General features: G+C 38.0%; 1 protein-coding gene across 2 annotated transcripts in view; it reads left to right on the top strand.

Moving 5' to 3' along the window:
- The window catches only part of LOC121495445 (zinc finger protein 474), a 106418-nt gene that overhangs the window by 5003 nt on the left and 79737 nt on the right, over positions 1-21678 (top strand). Inside the window, exons 2-3 of one of the 2 annotated variants that reach the window (XR_005988987.1) lie at positions 5068-5135; positions 17064-18305. The gene's annotated coding sequence lies outside the window, so the exon portion shown is untranslated. Of the gene's footprint in view, positions 1-5067; positions 5136-17063; positions 18306-21678 lie in introns of those variants that run through there. The other variant, XM_041762915.1, reaches the window with a different exon arrangement.

Genomic DNA, 21678 nt, shown 5'->3' with positions numbered 1-21678 from the left:
GGTGTATACAATTTGGATGGACAGGCTAAATGATAGGGGAAGCAGGAAGGGAGAGAATGTAATTATCTCTCATCTCTCATCTGCCCATGAATGGCTTATTCCCCAGAAACAGAATCCCGTAACTGCTAGTGCTTGACCACACGTGGCTGAGGGAAGATCTCTTCTGTGGAGATGACAGACACTGTCAGATTGGCAGACCAGAGCAGCCCCTAATGGGAGGGTAGAAAGTTTATGCTGGATGTTGTTGAAAATTTTCCATCCTGGTGCTCAAAAAAAAGAAAAGAAAAAAGAAAAGAAAAGAAAAGAAAAAGAAAGAAAGAAAGAAAGAAAGAAAGAAAGAAAGAAAGAAAGAAAAAGCTGTGTATCTTTAAACAGCTGATTTACTTCCCCTGGCTTTTAGTTTTCTGTAGGATAACTGAAAGATTAACCCAAATTCTTTCTAAAGCCTTTATTCCTAGTTTTAAAGCTGCTGATTCTTTGTGTCTAAGTAATTCCAGTGACTTTGCATTTATTCACTATAATGTTGCATTATGAACATTAATATTTCATTAAGTAACTCCTTTATTTGGACTTCAAAACATTTGATATATTTTATGTGTGAGTTAGAGTCTATGGACTACTATTTTCCCATTTTACATATTTCCCTTCAGTGAAATTCAGTGTACATTTTTGCTTTTTACAAATCTCCCTGGATCACATTTATGCTCTGAAGCGTAGTATACCATAAGGTTGATTTACACACATGAACACTCAATGAATGTCAACTGATTCACTCATTTGCAGAATTTATAGCTGAACGAGCTTTATCATTTGTTTCAAATTTGTTCTAACAGACTTAAAAATGTATTATCAGAGTATAAATAGCTAGAACAGTAGTAGTATGCAATATGTATTTTCTTTTAAACACACATACAGTACTTAAGGGTAGAAAACATATTATCCTATGTCACCCTTCCTAATAAGATATTTTTCTGGTTTTCTCTCTCTTCCACTTTCTCTAAAGTCTCTCTGGCTTAAGACTCAGTCAGCTGAAAACAAACATATGGCTACCACGTGGGGGACAATTGAAACTGTGTGCAAGGCCTGTAGGAGACACTGTAGCTATATACCATGCCCTCTTTTCAATGACAAAACTATTATTCTATATAAATGGATTTCTATAATGTATTCTATAAAACTGGATTAACCACACTTTCTTCTAATCGACAATGAAATAACAACAACTATGGCAGATACATCAAAATACCTTTAGCTTTTTAGCTTTGGTAAGGGCCGGAGCTGATTCCACTTTGACCTTGAGACTTTCTTTTAATGGATAATTCTGCAGTATATACCATATGAAGAAGAATGTTGGAATGAGACTAATCCACTTTTTTAGGTTCTAGAACTATTGACATCGAGAATTTTTTAAAATTTTATTTTTAAGTAATCTCTGTATCCAACATGGGACTCAAACTCACAACCCCCAAATTAAGAGTTGCATGCTCTGCCGAAGGAGCCAGCCAGGTAACCATTCCATATCAAGAATTTAAACTGAAACAATGGTTGGTCCATTGACCTAGAAGTGGAATTTGTCATAAGGCTTATATTCATGATATTTGTTAACTATATTTATAGTTATGGGATAATTCATATAAATGGGAAGTAGAATTATGCAGGAAGCCCAAACCACAAAACAATGCCACTTGAATGACCAGGGCCAGAACACTAAAGAATTCCAGGTTGAACATAAATTCTTTTGTTTGGGGATCAGAAAGTTCGTATCAATTTTGTTCATTAGTGAAGATGAATGTTCATATGTGCTTTGGTGCCATGTAGTTTGGAAACATCACAAAGAAAAATAAAGTGGGTAGTAGGAGATGTGGGGGGAGGATATGATTGAGAAAATAGGAAGGTATGACATCAACACAAGAGGAATGACTTAAGAGATGAATAAGGAGCACATTTTTAAAAAGAAATTCAGAAATGGCAACAGAGTGAAACAAAGAACTAGAACTCATCTTACTTGGAGTAAAATGGAGGAGAGGACTGAGTAAGTACTAAAGTCTACAGTGCTCTTGTGTTCCCTTCTTATTCTTGTCTTCTGCCACATAGCATTTCCAGGTACTCATCCAAATATAAAAAGTAGACAGTTGGTACACATTTGTATGTGTGTCAAGAATGGGCTGAAAAAAAATCTGTAAACAGACTGAGTAGAGGAATTCCAGAAATAACAAATTTTAAATATATCTTCTTTGGTTACCCATCCCCTTGGGCCACCTAGGGAATGGAAATGTGGAACTTGACCGTAGGGAATTGAAAAGTATTTCATTCTAGTGTCTTTTCTACATATTCATATGTGATTAAGTAAATAATGGTAGTCATTATAACAAAATGGAAAAATGAGAAGAGATGAATTTATGATAGGAGAATGGCCCTTTGAAATTCACTGAATCAGAGTTCAAAGTAACTTGGTTATATTGACCACAAAAATAAGGGGTCAGCCAGTTGGCAAAACTGCCGAGAAGTAAAGTCCAAGTGACTTGATTGGACTGGACAGACTGTCCAATGACAATGAAGCAAGTGTTCTTCACACCGTGCAGTGTACAAAGGTCATTCCTATTTCCAGTGGATAGCCTAATATGCTCCCTGGTCTACATCCTGGCCTGCCTGGCCTCTCAGCTCTTCCTGGATGGATTCAGCTTCATTTCTTAGAACCATGGATGTTGTTTAAGGTTTAATTTCATATCTCAGACGGTGGGATAGAGGGTAGGAGGGCATTTATGTTGAACTATGGCATCTCCTTCATCTGCCTATCACATGCAGTGACTGTAGCCAACCATTAGTCTTCTCCCTGTTTTGGGGTTTTTAAAAAACATTTTATTTAAATTCAATTTGCCAACATACAGTATAACACCCAGTGCTCATCTCTTCATTAACCCTAGGTGTACTACTTTTTTGGGGGGCCCCAGGAGGAACAAGCCAACAAATTACTAACAACCTAATGCAAATTATTTGGACTTGTGTTTTTTCTTTTTCCTCCCTCCCCTATAAAGGAATAGATCTCAGAACATTTAAGACTGTTATGCGTATTTGGGATAGAGGCAGAGTGGAAGGAAGATGGTGGGGCTATGAAGAGAAACCCTGTTTCCTAACTGTACTTGAGATCAGTCTCGAGAATCTTAATTCTTTTTGGTTTTTTTATTATTGGAATACTACTCATTTAAGCCATCTTACTTCCTCTTGACTATATGGCACTTTGAGTGCAGAATCACAGATTTCTATGTAATGGTTCTTAAAGCAGTGAGAATCTCTTAAAGCAGACCCACTTAGGACATGGTTGTATACATGGGTTTCTTTGCCTTCTACATATATTTTTTACATTTCAATTCTCTCATGGATCATAGTAATTTCTTCCAGAAGGTAGGTGATAAAAAGAGAAAAACTGAGCTCATAAAGTCTTTGGGAACAGTTTTTGTCTCATGACAGTATGACCACTCCTCTGGGCTGCTTATGGGAACAAGATAGGTTTTTCTGCCAATGACATATCTTTTATACTCTATTGTCCATGGTCTGCATAAGATTTTGGAAATAATACGAGAGCCTATAGCAGAATGGAATATTGGAAAATATTAAATGGAAACATTAAATACAAAATGAAAAATCTTGAATGAATGTATACAACTTCAAAATGATCTGCAGCTAAGGAATCACCAATGCCAAAATGATCAAGTTGACTACTTAGGACCTTTCCACACTTGCTAAATTGATCTGTAGTAGAGGAAGGAAATAATAAGGAAATATGCAATAATAAGAAAAGTAAACACCCTCTTTAATAGGGCAATACCTGTCCTTCATTAATAAAACACATTTCTATTTCTTGTCATTTACTGTGTTCTTGGCACAATGCAAATACTTAAGCACATTACCTCATTTTATCCTCACAACACCCCTGTGAAAGTGGTTATTAATACTTTCATTTTATGGATAAAGGAATGAAACTTAGATAAAGCAGCATGCTCAGTTAAAAATTGGCAGAATTAGATCTTGAACCCAGATCTACCCTATTATATACACCATATTAAACTCCTGCCATGTGATGTAGAAGGGAAGTGTTAGGGTTTTTTTTTTTTTTTAATATATTCATGGTTTTAATTATTGGAGAAATTTGGCTGAATGACTCATTAAAGGTCATATGACAAGGAGATTGTGGACAAGACAATTAAATGAGTAGGCTAGCAACAACTACTTACCTAGTACCTCCAGGCAAATGATTTTGGAATAGGTGTGATATACAAGTCAACTGGAAGATGGCATATAGTAGAAAAAATATAGGCGATAGAGACAGACAGTCCATGGAGAAACTCTCACCTCTACTATTTACTAACAGAGAGTTCTTGGACAACTTACTTAACTATTCTGAGACACAAGTTTCTTAATCAAATATAAAGATAGTAAGATCTACCTTGCAGGATTGTTGCTAAGTGTATGGCAGAGAATCTAGCTTATACTAGGCACTAAATAGATGATGATTATTGTTACTACTTGGTATTTGGACATTTGAATTTAAAAGTCAACAATGACTATTTTGTATATAGACAATCATGCAAAAAAGCTTTCTATAAACATAGAAACAGAGACATTTTTGTTTACTTTTTAAAGTGCTGATTTTGTTACATTGAAGCAGGAATATTTTGTGAAAAATAAACGTTATCGAGTTATAATTTACATAAAATAAAATGTGCAATTTTCAAGTGTACAGTTTGAAGAATTTTAGTAAATGTATCTGCCTTTGAAACTGGCACCACAATGAAGACACAGATTATTTCCATATTATTTCACAAAATCCCCATAAGCCTACTCTACTCCTCCCCCAGGAAACCACAGTCTGATTTTTTTTTTTCAGTTAGACTAGTTTTATCCCCTTTAGAAGTTCATGTAAGTGGGAATTATACAGAGGGGACCCTTTTGTGTCTGTTCTTTTGCTCAGCATGTCTGCTAAATTCATACATATTGTTGCTCAATCAGAGGTTCATTTGTTTTTCTTGGTGAGTAGTATTTCATGCTATGAAATTATGTGTTTTCCAGATGGGGCTATTATGAATAAAGCTGCTGTGAGCATTCATCTACAAATTATTCTATGAATGTATTTTTTGGTAAGTACTTAGGGGCAGAATTGCATCTTTAGAATAGGTACATGTTTAATTTCACAAGAAACTGTAAAATCTTTTTATTAATAATTGTATTATTTACCTTCACGCCAGCCACATACAGAGTTCTTGTTGTTCTACATCCTTGCCAAACCCTGAATATTTCAGGGTTTTTTTTTTTCCATTTTAGTCATTGGTTATGAAGTGATATCTCATTGTTGTTTTAATTTGCATTTCTTTAAGGACTAATAATTTTGATCATTCCTGTCATGTGCTATTTTTCATGTGTTACACATTTGTGAAATATATATTCTAATCTTTTGCCCAATTTTTTATTTTGTTATATTCTATTGAGAAGGAAGAGGTTTGTGTACGTTCTGAACACAGACTTATTTATGTGACACATATGCATTACAAATATTTTCTCTGTGGCCTTACCTTTTCATTTTCTTAATGATGTCTTTTGAAGAACAAGATTTTGTAATTTTGATAAAATCTAGTTCACCAGTTTGTCTTCTTTTATGGTTAGTACTTTTTTTTGTCTTGTCAAAGAAATCTTTTTCTAGCTCAAGTTCACAAGATTTCCTTCCACGTTTTCTTCTAAAAGCTTTGTAAGACAGCCTTCTCTATAGGTCTGTGGTCCATTTAACACTATTTTGGGGTATAGTGTGAGATAGGAGTTGGGGTTTATTTGTTTCCACATGGGTATCCAGTTGATACAGCACTATTTGTTGAAAAGACCATTCTTCCTCTAAGATGCCCCTTGGCAGCTATGTCAAAAATCTGTTTACCTTTTATGTATAGAACTCTTTCTGGACTCCATATTATTTTTCACTAATGTATTATTCTTATGCCATTATCACACTGTCTTGATTATTGTAGATAGTAAGTATTGAAATTACATAGTGAAAGTCCTTCAATTTTATATATATATATATATTTTTTTTTTTTTTACTAAAAATATTCTGATAATCTTAGGTTCATTGCATTTCCACATGTACTTCAGAAATAGCCTGTCAATTTCTACCTAAAATACTGCTGGAATTTTCACTAAGTTACATTGAATCTATAGACCATTTGGGTACCATTTACATTTTAATAATATGAATTTTCCAATCCATGAACATGGTATATCACTCCACTTATTCAGATCTTCTTTAATTTCTTACAGCAAGGTTTTGTAATGTTCAGTATAGAAGCAAGGCATCTTTTGTTTTAGATTTATTCATAAGTATTTTATGTGTTTTGAAGTTATTATAAGTGAAAATATTTAAATTTAATTTTCTAGTTTGTTGCTAGTTTATAGAAATACAACTGATTTTATATATTGACTTAATATCCCCTTAAAAACTCTTCTTCATTAATATGTAAAGAGAATTACAAGAGACTGCAAAAGAGGTGTGGTGGATGTAAATAAAAGAGAGAAAAGGTCGAGAAATGCTCACCATGACTGTATGTAAACAATTTTAGAATATAGATAAGGAAAAAAACCCACCATTTCAGTTAACTATTGCTATATAACAAACCATCCCCAAACGTTGGGCTTAAAAGAACCTACTACTGTTATTTTACAATCCTTTGGGTTAGCTGAGTGGTTCCTCTACTATATTAACTTGGGCTCACGCACACAGATACATTCAGTTATATCTTTGTCTCAGAAATATATATATGATACATATTTATCTGTGAATGAATCATTTTATTGGGGAAGATAATTTTGACCATAAAAAAAATCTACTGAAAAGAACATGAATAATTCATTTCATGTAATCACAATATTGGATATAACCAGATATTTTCAAAAATATTCACTTGCTGTTTTTTCTAAGATTTTATTTATTTATTCATGAGAGACACACACACACACACACAGAGAGAGAGAGAGAGAGAGAGAGAGAGAGAGAGGCAGAGACACAGGCAGAGGGAGAAGCAGGCTCCATGCAGGGAGCCTGACATGGGACTTGATCCCGAGTCTCCAGGATCATGCCCTGAGCTGAAGTCAGCACTAAACTGCTGAGCCACCAGGGCTGCTCTCACTTGCTATTTAATCTCAAGAATTAACACTTTGCAACTATTTATGGTAATTCATAAAAATCTAGAAGATAAAAAAAATTATAAGGTATTTTATTTACTTTTTAAATAATTTTAACCCATCACAGAATCAATAAAAGGGTTGCATAAGAGGAGGCAGGAGCAATATTTGTATGTATGAAAGTTATGTTTAAACATGGATAAGAAGGAAATTATTTCTAAATGAATGGTTAATAATACATTAATACATATGCATCTATTCCAAAATTTCTAATATATAATATGCCCAAACATTATTTTTCTGTGCCATAATTTTTCCTTTACTGTCATTTATCTTAGTAACTATAGTCCCAGCTGGCTAGTCCAGAAACTGGGAAGTCATCCCTCAGGTCGCTCAGTCCTTTACCTCAGTATCCAACCCACCAAATGATCCACTGGACCTGCTTAAATTTTTCAGGCATTTTTACTACTCACTAACTTCATTTCACACACTCTGCACATGTCACCAATTATCTCTCTCTTAGGCAATAACTTCCTAAACAATTTCCCCACATTCACCAATGCCCAACATTCACATATTCCATACAGCAGCCAGGATGACTTCTTTACAAACATACTTCTGACCTTGCCATTCCTGTCACTACAACGATTTAAGAGATTCTCACTGCCCTTGAGATAAAATAGAAAGCCCATGCTATGGCCTAATGAACCCTGTTCTTGCCTCCTCTGTAGGTCCGATGGCACCACCATCCCTTTCTCCTCACAGCCCTACCCCCTTACACTGCTACTATTTGTTGCAATGTCCAGACCAAGCTGTCATGCTTTCTCCCATCAGGGCCTTTTTTACATGAACCACTCTTTCCTCTTCTCTTTTGCTAGCCAACTTTATCTATTTCTTCAAGTCTCAGTTTGAAGGTCATTTCTTTCTGGAGACTTTCCCAAAACCCCAAGACAAGATCAGCTCCTTGTCTTTTGCACATACATAGTATACTGAACTTCTTTGTAAAGCTGGCCTTGCTTGTAATTATATGTTCAGTGTTTGTCTTCCCAACTGAACTATCATTTCCATAAGGATATAAATTTCATCAGTATATTCACCCAAGCTGTTTATTTCCATCTGTAAGAATGATGACTTTCTTTATGTATTGTGTGTGGACCAAGTACAATATCTGTTCTCAACACATGTTAATAAGTAGTAATCATAAAAATACTTTGTCCTAGCCTGGTATGGTTTCAACAAACATGTATTACACTCCCAGAATCAGTGTGCCAAATGAAAAGTCACTTCAGTTGTCTCAGCATGGGAACTGAAGTATTTACTCACTTGGGAGAGAAATGGGCATAATTTAACCAGAATAGCAGAGCGTCTGCTCCAGAGGTCTTGGGCTGAGGCAATTGGAACCTTAATCTCACTAAAATGACAGGGTCTTGGCGGAGGTGAATGGGAAATCTTGCCCAATACTTGACCACACCAAACTGGATTTAGTCAGGCTCTCGCATTGACATGTACCAGTATCTACATGTTTCTTAATTTTAAAAGGGTAAGGGGTAACTTAATTGTAAACAAAGCAGTTTTCTAATAGACTAAATAGTTTTAGAGTTATCTTATTTAAATATTCATTTATAAATTGAATAATTTGTTCAAATCAGCTGTTGCTCACGTCTTCTTAGAACTCTGGATATTTTATACACTGTCCTTTGTTGAGAATGGTGTCTGGGCAGTTCAATAATAACTGCATGGTGGATTGTGAATGAGAGGAGAAGGAACTTTAAAATGATCTAACACTAAACTACAAAGTTTACGTGGCAAAATGCAATGCATGAGCATTGAGATAGGGTTCCTAAAAATACTATGACTTGTCCTGGGAAATAACAGAGCCTGCTAAGAGCAACTCCAGCTGCATTCCAAATGGTGATATTTTCATATGTGAAGTGCAAAATGATCATTTAGTGATCTTTTAAGCAAGCCACAGAGGAAATCCGCAAATTACAACAGACTTTGTGTTGACACTTATGTACACAGTCAAATAGGCTTTTCTCTAAGTATCTCCAAGGCTTGCTTTCAAAAAAGAAAAATACCCTCTACAAGTAGCTAGAGGAACAAAGAATAAACATAAATAGAAACTGCTGTTTTCTTTATCAATATATTTTTACTATGCTATAACCTTGTACTAATAACCAGTTTTAAATAAGTGATTGGTGAAAAGTTGACACAGTTTACTCATTTCCTTATAAATAAATAGGTATCATCAAATTGATTATTTCTAGAAAGAAATAATATACCTTACTGATGATACTAAGGGACCACTAAATAAAATACTGCTATAATGTGCCATATTATTCTTAATCACCTATAACAAAAAGACTTATCTGTCATGATCGTACTCCAACTTAATTTCTGAGAATAGAGATTGGCTAGAGATTGAGACTGTACGATGTCTAAAGAGGTTTTAAAAGAAAATTGTCTATATATTCAGTATGTACCCCCTATTTTGGCATTTCCCTTGGAGACAAACTAAATTTCTAATTGCTTACTTGCTATTAGGATGATTGATTATTGTTTAATGAATCAACATCCTGCTGAGTTGTTATGGAGCCTAAATTCTATTTGAGTTACATGTTAGGACTACTTTTCAGACTTTTGAGGCTAGTATACAATAATTGCAAGAACTAAACACTCCATGCCTGCCAAACTATTAACAGAATAGTTATAAGTGAGAAAATTGTCCCCCAAAAAAGTGCCAGTGAGTTTTAGAGTAATACTGAAAACCAATGACATGTTGGGGAGATGTACTGAAACAAAATGTCAATTTTGGGGACAGGGATGCTCTAATGTAGAACTAGATGTATGTAGTAGCATTGTAATGAGGGAATCTATGAGTTTGGTTTTGAAACCATTCTCAACAGATTCTCAATTGCTTGGAAATTTTCTCAATTTCTTGTAGCAATTCCGAAAAGAAAGGAAGACAATAGTAAACGTTATTTTAATGTCTCTACTCATCTTCCAAAAATTTCATGTCTTCAGAACATGGCTTCCACTGAGACATCTGAAGTTAAACATCTTCTGGATTTACCGATACAGGCTACTTGCTACTAGGAATTTGAGAAATTCTTGGGAGGTGTCTCACCAGGAACTCAAGAAATGGAATTTTAGGTGTGGTTAACAAATGACTTGAAACTGCTTTAGTAGCCCTCCTTGGAAACAGAAAAATGTTTTCTATAGGTCTAGTGGGCTTCAAGCGACACAGTGCTTTCCTTTCCATAGTGGACTTCCTCATTGCTCAAGCAGGAGTGTATGGCAGGATGGGGACGTGCTGGAGGCCCTATGTCAAGTTCTTAACTGTGAATGGGTAGAAACTGCTCTTGCATTCATAGAGAAAACCATTGAAATAAGTCATCCTCTAGGGGGCAATAGAGTCTGATATAGGCTCATAATTGCCTGGATCAAGTTCCTGAGGGAAGGATCAATTAGGAAGAATTATCTAACAGTTTTATACTTCAGAATACATGAAGCAGTCTTCAACTTTACTATAATTTCTCAGAATCTCCCTGAATTTTTGTGGTTAGTGAATCTAACTAGGGCTGACGTAGGCCAAGAGATTCCCTGCAGGAGCATTACAGATGGATAAGCCTAAACCCCAGATCTAGGGAGGACTTGAAGAAAAAAGGATGAGGCAAGGCTGACTCAGCCTCTCTAAGTGGGTTGCTTTATTTAAAGTGTGGTTTCTGATGGTGGGGCCCCCCTCCTCTTACCAGGGGAGTGCCAGGTTGGGAAGGGTCCTCATTTAACAACAGTGAATATTTTCAACTAGCAATTCCCTACATTTTATAGTACCTAGAATAGGAGAAAAGTTTTCTGAACCATTTCTGATTCCCCCAAACTTTGGTGGCTCGGCTTGGTCCCATACTGCCTCAATTGTGTTGGTGCAGGTCATCTAGGAGCTAAGTGCCCATGTCAAAGAATTCTCAGTGTGCCCAGGTGGCTCCTGATTAAATGTCCAACTTTTGATCGTGGCTTGGGTGATGATCTCAGGGTTGTGAGATCCAGCCCAGGGTCGGGGTCCGTGCTAGGTGTGGAGCCTGCTTGAGATGCTTTCTTCCTTTCCTCTGCCCCTCCCCCACCTCCACCCCAAACCCCCCCCCACATCTGCATATGTATTCTCTCTCTTTCAAAAAAAAAAAAAAGAAGAAGAAGAAGAATTCTGTGAAATCACCTTCCTTCTCATGTGAGGAGGAGTACCCTCCTGAAATGAGTAATGAAAATGAGTACCCTGGGTGTGCATTAAAATCCTGCAACTGGGATCCCTGGGTGGCGCAGTGGTTTGGCGCTTGCCTTTGGCCCAGGGCGCGATCCTGGAGACTCGGGATTGAATCCCACATCAGGCTCCCGCTGCATGGAGCCTGTTTCTCCCTCTGCCTGTGTCTCTGCCTCTCTCTCTGTCTCTCTGTGACTATCATAAATAAATAAAAATTAAAAAAAAAAAAAATCCTGCAACTGGGGATCCCTGGGTGGCTCAGCGGTTTTGCGCTGCCTTCAGCCCAGGGCCTGACCTGGAGACCCAGAATCGAGTCCCATATCGGGCTCCCTGCATGGAGCCTGCTTCTCCCTCTGCCTGTGTCTCTGCTTCTCTCTCTCTCTCTCTGTATCTCTCACGAATAAATAAATAAAATCTTAAAAAAAAATCCTACAACTGATGCATTTCTTTTCCAATCTTTTAGGAGAAATTTAGATGGACACAGGCATGGTCTACTTTCCACAGTAGGTGGTGGGAGCCTGTCTGACTCAAGCAAAGAGGAAAAACATGTTGGAGTGTGAAGCGTAGGGGTGGTGAGTTGTGCAAACACAGATGGCATTCTCCTCTTGGTAGTGTGAATAAAGATCTAATGAGGCCAAAGGTAATAGAATTACTTTGCAAATATCCATAGCTTCCCTCAACTCTTTGTTTTCTTACAAGGAGAAAGTCTTTCTGGTTGGATCTCATTTTCCTTCTTTTTTTTTTTTTTAAGACTTTATTTATTCATTTGATACAGAGAGAGAGAGAGAGAGATCACAAGTGGAGAGGAGGGTCAGAGGGAGAGGGAGAAGCAGACTCTTCACTGAGCAGGGAGCAGGGAGCCCCACTCGAGCCTTAATCCCAGGACCCTGAGATCATGACCTGAGCTGAAAGCAGACCCTTAACCAACTGAGCCACTCTGGTGCCCCTGGATCTCATTTTCTATGCAGAGATTGAATGATGGGATAATTCTTATGAGAAAAGCTATCAAAACCCAGGGAAAGAGTAAACTTGACAGGGAAAGTCATGCAGCTGAGAGTGTGTCTATAGGCAGCTCTAGCTATTGGTAAGAGGCTGGTGGGAGGGTCCCTCCTCTCCAAGGAGGCAGATGAGAGAGAGGGTGGCAGTGGGAAGATCATGTTAAGGGGCTAAGTTAAGTTTATAAGGAGATGAGGAAAAAAACTGTCCATGAAAAAGAATGTGAAGTCATGTGGCTTGTATTAACAACACACGATCCATTTGTAGGCAAATTTTCCCCCACCAAGAGACTTAGTAAAGATTCCAACTGCTTTTATTTACTATTTGAAAACAGGCCATTTGGGGACAGGGACTCAATTATATTTCAATTATAATTAAATAGTATATTGATTTGGAATACTATTGTCTACTTATTATCCAAAGTTACTTCTTCTAGTTCTTACTTCACTTTATATTTTGATAATACACTTTCCTAAGTAGCAATAAATCTGAGAAATATTTTAGAAATGTATTTTTAAATCAATAAAAAAATAAAGTTCTAGCCGGGTATTACCAGGCTTCCTGCCAAGTACAGTAATTGTTACTTGTGGAATTTTCTTAGAATGGCCAAGGCATTTGACTCAATAACTATAACTCTGGAATGAGTAGCTGGGTGGAGACATTCGTCTGTTGGAAAGTTGGTGGGTAGGTCAAGCCCATATGCTGGAAGAAGAGATTTATGGATAGATTCACTCAGCACATCCAAGAAACAGGGTATATGTTTTCTTCAAATTCACCATTGAATTTGACTCTCTTATGCTCTTTCTTTTAACCATTTCTTTGCACTCCCCCCCCCCCACTTTTCTTTTTTTGTTGTTGTTCTTTATACTTTACCAATACACTGTTTATTAAATTATACTCTTTTGGATATGTAGGTACAAAGACCACACTTAGGTCATGTTAAGAAGGGGAGGTCAGTTTTGTAAGAACACAATGGACTGGAAAGACCCCCAAAGCTGTGAGGAACTCAAGCAGTGATAGGGACCCTAAGGCCACAATACCACTGCTCAACCAAACACTGAATACATGGCTCTCAGTCAGATTTTGACATTGTTCTCTCTGAATTTCTTTGCTCTTCTTTCCAGTTAGGCAGTGTATGGAACAAACCTAAAGAAATACAGAATATAAGTGTAAGCAACTAAATTGCAAATGGTAGACCCTGAGTACCAAAAGTAACTTAAAAAAATTTATTTGTGAATGGGCTGGTTTATCTCCAAAGTCTTAGTTAGGATATGCCCTAATGTAGAGAACAATTCAAGAATGATTTTAAATTTTAAAGACTTTTTTACAGTTGCACCTTTGTGAGGTTCTGAGCATGATTACAATACTTTTGGTTTCCTCCCCTGGTTTATTTCAGTCCATTGAATGTATTTGTGAACAATTCATTTTTGCTTTCAAAAGTCAAACCATTAACCTAAACAATTAAAAAGTATGACTTTTTCTCTTTTTTTATTTGTCCATACTTTAAAAATCCTAAACCACAAGATGCAGTTGTACACATCTCATGTGGGACTTTGCTCATATGTGGCTCCATATCCCAAGGAGCCTGGGGCTGTTAGGGGCTCAGCGTGACTCATTTATTCTATTTTTCCCTTGCACATAAGTCACTTTGATATCTGTTATTTTGGAAAATTACTATACCTCCTCAAGATACTATTTGGCTTCTTTGTCAATTAATGTAGACAAAAAGATCACCACATTTTCTAGGAAACTGGTCAACCAACCAAAAAATGCTCAAGGAGACAATGGTCCTCCCTTACATCTGTAGTATCTGAAATATTCCCTTGCCTCTTCCACTAAGATATATGATGCCTTACCCTCACATCTACTTTAAATAAATTTAAACGTTATTTTTTAAAAAGATTTTATTTATTTATTCATGAGAGACACAGAGAAGGAGAGAGGCAGAGACATGCAGAAGGAGAATCAAGGAGACTTGATTCTAGGACCCTGGGATCATGACCTGAGCTGAAGGCAGACGCTCAACCACTTAGCCACCCAGGTGCCCTAAATTTAAACATTATTTAAAGGCTATTTATAGAACCTTTCAATTCATGAATCACTAGAAGTTAATTTGTTTTGCTTTGGACTCAGCCCTTGACCACATGGAGAAGGAAGCTCAATAAGTAGTACAGGCCTGACAGAATGGCAGCTAGCTGGGAAAAACATGGTGCTTAAGCTAGACTCAGAATGGAGCTTATTAACATTGTGTAACTGTGAAGCATCCAAGAACTACATTTATTACAAATCCAAGAATAAATGAGGTCATTTGTTTCAGGCTTGCTAGAATTTTGCTTTGGGATTTTATGGGGGAGATGGTCCTCCTTGTGAGCCTTCCTGAACTGCTAAGGTAGGACAGCTAACATGTGTACCTTTCAGAGCCCCCTAAAGCTAGGGCTCAAGAATTAGTCTCTGCAATCAGATGGGATGCACAAAACCTGAACCTGAGGCAAGGCAGTTTCTCCTTCTTCCATTTCTGCTGACTTTGCTGGCAAACGTGATTATGTGGGAATTGGGGTTGTCTGCTGCAGAGGTCACAGGATCGATTCTGTAGTTTTGTGGGGCTAGGACTAGCACAGAGCCCAGGGGGGACAAGAGGGCTCTGGAGCTAGCAACTGTACCTTCCAGATCCCTGGACTGCAGCTAAGGTAAGTGTTCCCAGAGCAATAGTTCCAGGGACTGCTTCCAGCTTCCCAGCTTTTCTAAATGTGGTCTAGGTAACAGTTCCTTTGGCGAGCCAGTGTTACAGAATCATTCTGCAACTATTGCTGGAGGCCAGGCTAACATCCAATTCTCCATCTCTTTCAAGGATTTTATAAAGACCTAATTCCCTGATTTAAGGTACTTCCTGCTTAAGCTAGAGCGTTTTCTGTTATCTCTGACTGTATCCTGATTGATAATAGCATTTGAGACATTGGAGTAGACATTTAGCCTACTTGGATTTGAAGGAAATGAGGATTGACTTACTGTAAAATGATGGATTAATAATAATCCATGGCACCTGGAATGCAGTGCCTATAGAAAACATAGCTGTGAGGGGCACCTGGGTGGCTCAGCTGGTTAAGCCTCAGACTTTTTTTTTTTAAGATTTGTATTTATTTATTAATGAGAGACACAACAGAGAGAGAGAGAGGCAGAGACATAAGCAGAGGGAGAGGGAGAAGCAGGCTCCATGGGACTCAATCCTGGGACTCCAGGATCACACCCTGGACCAAAGGCAGGCGCTAAACCGCTGAGCCACCCAGGGATCCCCAGCCTCTGACTCTTGATTTTCAGCTTTGGTTGTGATCTCAGGGCTGTAGGATGGAGCCTCACTTCAGGCCCCATGCTTAGCAACGATCTGCTTAAGATTCTCTCTCCCTTCCCTTCTGTATCTCCCCTCAGTCAAGCGTGCTCTCTCTAAAATAAATGAATAAATAAATCTTAAAAAAAAAAAAAAAGCAAAAGCCACATAGCTTTGATAATTGAATGATAAGGGCCATGGGAGAGTAAATGTGACAAATAGGGGGAAAACTGGCTGCTGAAAACTGTACTGGAGAGATTAAAAAAAGAAATGAGAAATTGAGGGCTTTAAATTTTCCACTCACTACCAGGGAACTAGGACATTTTTAGCCTTACAAGAATTTTCTTTTTTGTGGGTTGTCGGTAGCCAGAAATCAATCACAGAGTCTGACTCAATGGCCTATCAAATTACAGCATAGGTTGAATTCACAGACTTGCCAGATTTCTTATGTGAAAATGCATTGCTTGGGAAGAGGAAAGTTCTAAGAATCATGGATGTGAGCCTTGAGAAAATTCTGCTTATCCAAAACTAAAGCCACTGACCTTCCTGTGACAGCAAATGTAGCTCCTTCTACCTGGTGTACTAATCTTCCTGTGCTTTAAAAACCTGCTGTGACCTTCACTGATGTAGTCCACCTTGTCTGTGAATGCTAATTTGCCTCATCCATCCTCACATCCCATTTTGTGAGTTGGAGTCAACATAGAAGAGGAAAGCTTTTCCTAACCAGTATATGTGGTCTGGGCAGGAAGAGGTGCAATCCAGAGTAGCACCACTGTTCATATGTTGAAGACAATCTTGCAAAGTTCTTGCTTTCTACCTCACTATGACCAGGGGATCCAAAGCTCCAACTGACCAGCTATCAGTCTGTGTCAATGCCCAGTACCAAGCATCAAGTCAACCCAAAACAAATCATTTGAAAATTGGGAAGATAGTAGTTCTCCAAAGGAGTATGTGGATATGATTGCCAGAAGAAGGGAAAGGAATGGGTGGCAAAAACAACTGTTGTGTTGTCCGAGAAGCCACTGCCATATGTATCTCGTATGCCGTCAGAATGCCTGAAAATCTGCCACAAGCAACTTGCTACTGCCATTTAAGATTGGCCCAGTTTAAAAATGGTGAACACTTCTTATTTAGAGTCTTCCCATCATTGTACAGATGAGAGGTTTACTAATCTGTCTAGACTGGTAGAAATGAGACTTGAAATGAGACTAGAAATGAGAGCCGTTTGACCACAAAACCCCTACTCACAGCACATTCTATGAAATTCAAAAGGCACAGTTAAGGGATGTGTTGTGAAAAATAAATTTCTTTTACACCTGTATTCCACAGATACTAGTTTATCTGCCACTTGGGTGACCTGAAGCCTGGTCTGGGTACTCCTAGGGTGCATGTCCCCACAGCCTGCCGTCTTTCTTGTTAGCACCTCAGGGGCACCCCCAAGGCAGAGGACGGAGCTGGAGTGAATACAGCAGAACAGAATGTGGTGAATTCCCTTTCCTACGGCATTGGAGTATCACCCTTGAAGAGAACAGGTGGATGGACTGGTGAAAGGGAAGCCGCATCCCACCCTTTCCCACAGCTAAGCAGCTCTCAGGCCAATGCAATGCCAGGACTTCATCCATGTCCACAAAGAGCTCAGGAGACACACAGGAAAAGTCTGTCTCCTGCATCCGCTTCAACACACTAGCTCTCTGACCACAGAGCAGTCACTTACACCGACTCCTCCAGACACCTGGATTAGGCTTGGGTCAGATTGCTACAGCCCGCAGGAGAGAGCCAGGCAGGGGCTAGTCAGACATGGCTTGCAGCCCCAGAATTCTATCTTTTGTCTTTTCATCTTCTGGGTATTTTCCCCAAGGCTCAACTGGTCTTGAACACTCCTGCCAAGGAATGGCTCCGGCAGCCAGTAACCACATAAAAACCCTTGCTTGTTTTGACACTGGTGGCTCTCAGGAAGAAGGCAACTGTTCAGAAGGATTATATGCACTTGTGAGATTTTCTGTACCTAATCTTTTAAAAATAGGCCTTAGGTTTGCTAAAGCATGTAACGTCACCTAGTTTGAACTGGATGAAGTGTATAAAAGCAATTTTAAAACCTGTGTGGTCTTTGAAGCATAAGCACATGGACAAATTTTTGAGATAATCTACTTGAACCTCCTGAAATTTGTATTTCATCATAGAGAAGCATATACTGTTGTTTCAAGAATTTGATTATTAGATCGTGAAGGACTGTATCTAACAAGATTTTTACCTGCGCTTAAAACTGAAATTAATAGACACACTGCCTTAATATTGATTAATAATAAGATCTCTCAGAAAAATGTATATAGTATTATGTACTCAACCTACTAACACAAGTGCACTTTTTATGGGCAGCCCTGGTGGCCCAGCAGTTTTAGCACCACCTTTGGCCCAGGGAGTGATCCTGGAGTCCCAGGATCGAGTTCCATGTCGGGCTCCCTGCATGGAGCCTGCTTCTCCCTCTGCCTGTGTCTCTGCCTCTTTCTCTCTCTCTGTCATGAATAAATAAATAAAATCTTTTAAAAAACAAACAAGTGCACTTTGTATCATAAGAACTCACCATATTTTCTGGATTTTTATTAGGTGCAATATACAGTTAATTTGCTTTGCTCTCCCTTTCTGCCCTAAATTCAAAAACAGAATTAGGAAAGTAGTTACTGTTGCTATGAATAGAAAATGGCATCTATGTTTCAATATCAGAAAATAATACACACAGTTGAGAAGAGTGGTGGCCACAGTAAGGTTGAGTAATCAGATACAACCTGTGCCATCTCCGCTTCTGCCACTAATGCTCTGCGCTTTGGGATGGTTACTTGACATCTCTGAGACCTTCAGGCTTTTCATGTTACTTCTGTAACATGGGGACAACCAAAGTGATCTTGGAAGATAATTGAAAGGATAATGGCACATAGCAGCCACTCAATAAGGGCTTTGTTTATCATTACTAATAGCATGGACAAAAATTGTCAGCCAGGAGCAAAATGTACTTCCTTTGAATGGTAAAAAAATTAGGTTCCTGAACTACAGTTGGTTACAGTAGCTATCATGTAAATTAAGCCATTATCACTTTGGATTAGTTTGCATTAATTTCGATCAGTTTGGATTTCTTTATATCTAGTAGACAAAAACAATACGGAATTTGCAGACGATTTTATAGTGTGAAATCAGTGCCTCATGGGTAGGAATATTACCCACAAAGTTGGACACATTGCGTGTCCCTGAGCAAGTCCCTCAGCCACACTCTGCCACAGTGTTACTTCTCAAATACTAGAGATGGAGAGCTAGTTTCAGGCTAAAATTAAAAGACATAATGGTTTTGTTTTGGAAAAACCAATTCATCAATATGTTTTTTTCCATGGCTATAAAAAGTATTTGAAAATGAAACAAAATAAAGTAGTAAAAAGTCTTGGTATGTATTTTTTTCCTTGGATCATGAGATGCTCATTCAAGTCCTCTTGGAAAAGATTATTTTGTGCTCTGGTCAAGGAGGCCTACTTTCTTTTTGTGTTGAAGGGCTTTGCAATTAGAACTTATTTGTATTTTCCCAGGGAGTGTCTGCTTTGGGAAGAAAGAAAATTACATACCTGAAGATTATGGTTGGTCAATTTATTGTTGTTTATGTCTGTGCAATACCTAAAAAGAAATACATAGAATTCAGGTTTCTTTTTTGGGGTGGGGGTGGGGGGGCGGTGCAGATATAGCATCCCATTTTGTTTTATGATATAATAATATTATGTCCCCTGTTTTCATGTGTTCAGCAGTGAATTCTTTGAGCTCACAGTCTGAGCCAAACCACATATGTGTGTGTAAGAAATGGGAGGGAGAATAAATCAGATATCCTTCCATACAGGAAGGATAAGTAATAAGTATATTTCCCCTCTTCTGAAAGATTCCTTAAACACATTTTAATTCCTCTAAAGTGTTCATTTTGGGAAACTGTCTCCAAAAATAAATTCTTCCCACTGAAATTATTTTTTACTCATATAGACTTATTTCTGTGCCCTATATGGGGATATGAGAATCTTGGCCACCTGATATATAGTACCGAACTGTCATCAAGAAGAATGTGTAACAATTGTCCTTAGATTAAGAGCAGTTTGCTGTGGACACATGAAATAAATTGATCTGTAAAGTGCAGGTAGTAGAGTCCAAGAGGATGCTGTTTGCTGTTGCCTGGATTTTTTCATTCATTTGTGCTCGGTGCCCTCTCCTGGTCACTGAGAGTAACGTTCAGGAGCTTATTTTCTAGATTCTGCTCTGTTATAAGCGTGTTAGGTCCAACTGCACATGAATGCCTGGCTTCCCATATGAGGAAAGAAACCTGAAGATGAGTGACTTAATTTCACAAGAGTTGGGTTCCTTATTTCCATGCCTCACCCTAGCACTTCTAATCATGAAGCAATGTTTGATTAGCTTTCTGTGGTGGGGTAATTCTTGTGTTACCTTCTGTGCTCTCCTCTTTTTCTCATGACTTCACTGTTGATCCAAGGAGATCTTGCATATGGCCTGTTTGTACATGACAAGAGTGACATGTGGAATAGGCAGCCAGCCTCTGTCCTAAGCATATCAGGAAGTGAATGTCTTCCTATCCCCATGCTCACTCATTCTACCACATTTGTGCCAGCCACAGGAGCTTCAAACCCCAGGGAAAGGGGGAGGGCATCCCAGTCTGATTGTGTGTTAAACTACAATATCTGTGAAGTCGCTGAATTTTACTCATTTTGTCTTAACTTTTTGGCCTCAGGCAGAATGAGGTTCTCAGAACCAGAAATCACATGAAATTTATTACTGAAAAAAACTATCTTCATAAGCCTGTTTAAAAATGGTGATTGAATTAGAAACTCTTATAACTCAACAGGAAAGCACAATTTTCAATCCGAGACCTTAGCATACCAGAGTTGGGAGTGAGTGCAGATGCCCTGTAGTCTAGTTTCTAGTCCAGGACAGAACTGAACTTCCAGTCTCTTCTGAGACAATGAGGTATGTGTATTTCCCCCAGACAAGGAACAGGCTTGCTTACCATTTGTTTAAAAAGTAGTGGCTCAGTTGGTTAAGCTTACAACTCTTGATTTTGGCTCAGGTTGTGATCTGAAGGTCGTGAGATCAAACCCCATATCAGGCTCTACATTCAGCATGGATTGGGCTTGTCCTTCTCCCTCCCCCCACTTGTAGTATCCCTTTCTTTCTCTTTCTCTCTGTCTCCCTCTTACTTGTTCTCTCATAAATAAATAAATAAATAAATAAATAAATAAATAAATAAATAAATACTTTATTTAAAAAATAGTGGATTTTCCAAGTTCATTGTTCTTTAGCAGTGATGCAAACCCACTGTATGCACTGAACATAGTGAGCATATTGGGTCATGCTGGGGAACCTGGGGGCAGGGGAGCCAGTATAAATATGCTGAAGCTCATGCTGCTTGTTGTGCCATGAGCCAAAGAGTCCTGTATTTTTGCAGGATCTCAAATCTTCAGCCAGCGTTCATGAAATGAAACAGCAACAGGCTCATTTATTACTGTGTAAGTGGGGGTAAAATCAAATCCCAGACCTGACAATAGCTTCCTCACCAAATTATAAATATTTTTACACTGTACTATTCTACAATTAATATTTTCACCTTCTTTATGTTAGCAGGCCAGTGCCAAAAGCTAATTAATTTATCTTATCAACTTGTCCCACTTTGATAAGAAGCTATTTATAGACATTAATTTGAAAGTAATGTGAAAATATGATAATCTTATAAAAAGTATATTTCCTATTAGAAGCCAAATGTTGGGAAAATTGTGATAAGGCATTCTGTACACCTTATTCTTCCAATAGAAAAATAGATAAAATCCAGCACAGATTTAACAAATATCTATTTCTCACACTAAGATTTTGAAAATACATCTATTTATTTACCACAGATAACCCTAGTGCCTAC

This window comes from Vulpes lagopus, chromosome 7 (assembly GCF_018345385.1).
Source record: "Vulpes lagopus strain Blue_001 chromosome 7, ASM1834538v1, whole genome shotgun sequence".
NCBI classification, from domain to species: Eukaryota; Metazoa; Chordata; class Mammalia; order Carnivora; family Canidae; genus Vulpes; species Vulpes lagopus.
The sequence above is the reverse complement of the archived record's forward strand: the minus strand, read 5'-3'. Positions and strand labels throughout refer to the sequence as shown.